This window comes from Nelumbo lutea, chromosome 1 (genome assembly GCF_056320005.1).
Source record: "Nelumbo lutea isolate HS-2025 chromosome 1, American lotus-T2T, whole genome shotgun sequence".
NCBI lineage: Eukaryota > Viridiplantae > Streptophyta > Magnoliopsida > Proteales > Nelumbonaceae > Nelumbo > Nelumbo lutea.
This window is the reverse complement of record NC_142684.1, coordinates 66233805-66239668: the sequence shown is the minus strand read 5'-3', so window position 1 is coordinate 66239668 and position 5864 is coordinate 66233805. Positions and strand designations below refer to the sequence as shown.

At 35.1% G+C, this 5864-nt stretch overlaps 1 pseudogene; it reads right to left on the bottom strand.

Annotated features, from left to right (window-relative positions):
- Positions 1-867: 867 nt before the first annotated feature.
- Positions 868-3414, bottom strand: LOC148875018 (GTP cyclohydrolase 1 pseudogene; annotated as a pseudogene).
- Between the last annotated feature and the right edge of the window lie 2450 nt (positions 3415-5864).

The window sequence follows — 5864 nt, the reverse complement described above, 5'->3', positions numbered from 1 at the left end:
AACTGGGTATAGAGGAGTGCTAACTCATTTGCGGATGGGTTGACCAAGCAAGGGGTGAATAGGGAGTCAATTTTTTGGGCTAATTTTTAATTTTTCTTTGTACTTTGTATTTGGGGAGCTAAGATATTTTATCTCCCCTCTTGTATCCATAATCTCTCTTTTCTTTTAATATTAATGAAACTGTTATTGATCAAAAGATAAAAAAGATGACAATTCTTCTTTATCAGAAGTTATCTCATTTTCCTTTCTAGAGGATTCTTCTAATTCATTAATCTTTTTGATATTCTTAAAGCACTTATTAATGTAATGTCCCCTTTCCATATTTAGTACAAGAGAGTTTTATAACCTTTCTTACTTTTATGATGTTTTGATTTCTTTTCCCATTTCTCATTTTCTATTTATAGAATTTTGATTTTATTCTCTTGTGCACCGATTTGTTATAAGTTGGTTCAAGTCCACTCCAAACTAATAGCAAAAGTCCCCTAACTCTTTTTCAGAGTTAGACCTTTATCTTTTAATTTACCTTTTTAGGCGTAGGTCATTGCATAAGTCTAACCCTACTTGTTCGACTATTTGGAGTAAATATCCAAATGTATAATGAGGGTATAATAGTCCAACTCCACCTAAGTTTCTAAGGTGGTTCCTTACCTTTTTCAGCAAATAATAGGGGAAATCCTAAAATAAACTGTTCTTTTCAATAAGCTTCCCTAGAATTTAGATAAAAACATATCTTTATACCATTTAAAATCAGATAGAGTTTTGCATTTAAGGTTTATAAACTGCACACTTTAGTCTCTGTCATATCATTGAAATTTCCGATAAAATGATTTAATATATTTAATATTAAGGTACTAACTACATCCTGGGTTGGGCAGCATTGACTTAAGACCACTTCTCCATCCTCATCCTTTTTTAACTAAATTGAGGATGTAATATCTTTCTTCCTAAATAAGGTAATTATTCCAACCTTTGAATTGTCTTGTAAAGGATTTGGTCATTACCATAGCAATTATCTTTTCTTCATTTCCAACAAATTTGCTAGCACTGGCATACATATTCATATGATGGATCATCTCATAAATCTAGTATTCAGATTTTTCCATCCAAACACAATTCATAGAAAGTATTTCTATCATAGCTAATTCATGGTTTTACCAGTTCTTCGAATAACAAGTCCATTAGAGTGTGCCTTGAATAGCAAGGCTTCTTGCTTTTGTATGAAAGCTTATTTAGATCTATTGACGGCTTTTATGCTAAATCAGTTTCCGTCTCTACTCCAATTTCTGATCCATCACTAGTAAATTTACTGAATGGGAATTAGGTGTTTTTTTCATCCGTTACTTGTTTTTCAGAAGATTCTCCTTTCCACATTTGGAGTTTTGAAACAAATCTTTAGGAGTTCTCTCTCAAAACTGAGGAAATTGTTTCGGCAATCTACCTGGCCAGCCTCTCCTAAACTTGGAGTTTGCAACCATACAAACGTGTTGACCGCAAAATATCCCATGTGTACCACACCATGAAATGGCAGGAGATGATGCTCAAATTGGGACCAAAATGGCAAATTCAGCACAGACCGTATCTCATCCAGGTTAGAACTAATATTACCATTGTCATTTTGCAGGCTTGACTTAAGCAAACCCATTCTACTAGAATACAAACCATTTACTTTCATTTCCAAATTGGATCTATTAAAGTACATCAGCCAATGCACAAAACGTTGTGGGGTTCCGCCAAACCCTTTCCTTAATGGGTCTTCACCCAAAGACTAGAGAATGGTAGTTACTACAGCGGTCATGGCGGGCTGTATGGGCACCATATTGGTGGAAGCCCTACAACTGTTGTTCTAACTTCAGAAGAGAAAGGAAGTGGACCCAACAATCTCCTTTTTCATTCTCAAAGACTCACAACCCTGAAGTCACAGAGATCTTCTCCCACCCTGGCATGTCCACTTCTGTTAAGAGGGTTACTTTGCACTGCACTACTACATTCTACTCCAAGGAATTGAATGTGCCAACACTGAAGTAGAACTGCAACACTTACTGGCTTGATTGCACTGTGTGGAGCCAAACAAACTTCATTTTCCAGCCTCCGGGTCTTGAAGTCTCTTGGCAAAGACATCAGCCACCCTAGAGAGCTTGCTTGGGCCTACATCCGTTGCCCAGATGAAACATAACCAACATGGCACTTAACCTGAAACAGTAGCAAGCATGATTCACAGTAGGAGAAGAGGTCAAGGTCTCGAACAACTACAAGTCCACCTTCCCCTCCTGCATGCCCAACTCCATTATACAAGCCAGTTTCAGGGAACAAAGCACCTTGAACGATATCCTTTACCCAGTGTTTTAAAAGCACAGGGCGCAAAAAAAAAAGAGCAATGGCCAATTTGTGCCTAAGGCGACACGTGCCCTTTTAAGAAAGGCACAAAAAAAATCAAAAAAATATTAAACAAAATGTTGATAAAAAATGTAAACTTAAATTTTAAAATAAATGTTTTAAAAAGCCTATTATCTAAAATTAAAATACATAAACATAACCTATAAGGCATATTCAAATGAAAATTTAAAAATAAAAACAAACACATAAAACATTTTCAAGCATATAAAACCCACAATCTCTTTTTTTCCTTAATTGCATTGCTTCAAGTAACTAATATGATATAAAACATTGCATTCTTGATTCTATGAGTCACTTTTAAACACGCCCCTCGAGGCAAGCCCAAGCAAATCTATGTTTAGGTCTGAAATTCTTATTTCTTACATAAAAATATTGATTTTATAACTTTCATTGCCTTTTAAGAAGATATTTTATTGTAACCTAAAAAAAAGGAAAAAAACCACCATGCTTGAATCAGCATACTTCCTAATCTTGTATTATTTGTCATTGCTAGAATTGCACTTAAAATTACGTACTGAAATAATTTTACATGCTCAAATCCCTATATGCATGTATACTGCAGAATCTAGGGATATTGTTACGATAATTAGATAAAATATTAGTTTTCTTTTTGTTTTTTTCTTCACACAACCATCCCATTCAAAAAAAATACCAAGAGGCCAGATCAGTGGCCTTGCTTCAAATAGGTGAAAATATGCAACTGGAGTAAGATCACAATTCAGCTGGAATGTTACTTGACCAAATACCAGCTTCACACCAGTTACTACAAAAAAGGGGCACATGAAAGCCTAGGTTGTCCTATATATAGGCAAAAGCATGCAGTGGGAGCCAAATAACTGTTCGCTGAATTATTACTTACCTAATCCCCTGTTAAGGGGCATAACCTCAGGTCAGGTTGGGACAGCTTGAGGTCAATCCAACTAAACCCAAGTCAAGGGCACCTCAACCCTAACCTAACCCAAACCCCATTCTGATGAAACCAACCCAAACCCAACTTCAGTAATTCACCTTAGAATGCATAACTGTAACCAAAGAAGAGCATCCAGACTTTCAGAATCTGCTCAGGTTTGGTTGATAGCTTGATAAAAGCATGACAAAAGCCTGGCATTCATCATCACCCAAGCCTTATCCCAACTATATGGGATCAGCTATATGGATCCTGTTTCTCCATTCACTATTTTTAATTCCATATCCATTGTTAAGCTATTGGCGCTGAAAACATTTTTTACTACTACCCAAGTCCTTTTTGGTCTACCCCTAGCCCTTCTAACCCCTTCAACTTGCAACAAAATCACTTTCTTACATGTGTTGATGGTCTTCTATGCACGTGATCAAATGCCTGTCATTAAAACTAAAAAAAAAAAAGGATTGTAATTTTTTAAGCCTGTTTTGAGAGACTTGGGCAACAAAAAATGTTACAGAAGTCAACTTTGTTAAACTACTGCAACATCCATGCACACTTAATCACAATTTGGACTCAAATGGTACCCACAAAACAGAGATAACTCAGTTTAGTTGCCAGCGATTTGGTTGAAAATACTTGATAAATGAATACCACATAAGACAAATCCATGAAGACCAAATCACAGGCAACTGATATTATAGAAGTCAGAACTTTGATGAATTACTGTAGCACCCATGTGCAGTTCATTACAAGTTGGATTCAAATGGTGCCTAGGAAATTAAGATACTCATTTAGTTGCATGATATTGGTTGAAAAAAACATATGAAGAGTTGAAGACCAAATCACAGGCAACTGATATTATAGAAGTCAGAACTTTGATGAATTACTACTGTAGCATCCATGTGCAGTTCATTACAAGTTGGATTTAAATGGTGCCTAGGAAACTGAGATAACTCATTTAGTTGCCTGAGATTGGTTGGAGAAACTTGAAACATGATGTCACATAAGACAAACCCAAAAGGTCCAATTTATTTTATTAATAATCTTATTTTAAATTATAAAAACCCAGTACTAATATCGATGTAGTTCTTGAGGAAGACATATTTTGGTTTCCTACGCAATAACTCAACATATAATTAATTAGATAAACAACCAAAAGTCACCTAACCAAACAGTTCATTTGTAACTTGGCATCCCAAACTTACTTTGTGCATGTGTGCCCCTATGGAATAAATATGTTATGTACAGCTAGACAGAAAGAGGACAAAAAAGAGTAAATAGCAATATTCCTATGATTAAAAAAAAAGAGTAAATACCCTACTATTGCATACAGCTTGTGTAAAACCTTTAACAATTATTTGCCTTACCTATTTTGAAAAAAAAAAGCACATTAAAAAAGAGACAATCTTCAAAGTTCTTAGGTGGACAAAAACATGATTGGATGGGAAGTTGGATAAGGAAGATAATGGTAGAATGTGGTTAGGATTCAATATGGTAAATTGATAAGATAAGCCTGAGTAATTTAATTAGGAATTTCAAGAGTAACTAACATGTACTAGTACGTAACTTCAAATAAATTTCATCACAGCTCTTACCAGAGGAGTCCTTACTTAGCCTATCCTGTAGAGAATGCCAGAGAGCACCTATGGCATGAAAAGTTGTCACATAACCATTAATAAAACAATCAACAAGGCCTATTGTGAAGTAAAATAATAACAATAAATGTACATAAATAACTATTTATCACACAACCCCCTTAATACACGAAACTAAGATCATAAAGCCCTGTCAACACACTAGTGTATAAGTTGGTAGAGTAAGCTTGTGGAGGGCTCACTTGCAGAAACCTGTTGAGACTTCTTGTCAATTTGCAAGACGATTGATTTGGTGTTTAGGGAGCCATCTCTTACAAGATCAATGCTGATGAGAGCTCGAGTAGCACCATTTTCACTAGTAGGATGAAAGGGGATAAAAGATGACCAAAATAAAATAAAACAAAAATTTTAAATGTCAATAATAGTCATCAAATAAACCAGAAATTTTCAGAGAAAAGAAGAAAAAAAGTACCAAACAACTCACCAGAACATGATGTCTAATTGAACTGTTCAACATGGATGAAACACCTCCACCCTAATTAGATATGCATAAGAAGGAACAAGTCAAGATTGACATAACAGGTTGCACCTTACATCTTGCACCTCAAGCGCAAAATGACCCTTGCACTTTTTTTTGTGCCTTGTGCTTTTATTAGAACATTAGGCTGATGCTTCTGGAGAAATTACCAAATTAGCAGTTATCTATCATGGTTTTTCAAGGTTATTTTCTTATCAAGGATAACCACCCAAAAACAGAGGAGAGGCTAGATGCTTCTGGAGAAATTACCAAATACCAAATTCGTCTTCACTGTAAGATTTGATAATGATTGTCGCTTGTAGATTTACATATCATAGTTCTTGAAATCTTATTATTGTATTTTGCTGGGTTATAATAATATCTTACTTCTTATGACAGGTGTAAACCGTTAATTGTTGAGACATGTTTTTTCTCTGGATGCTGATTCTTGATA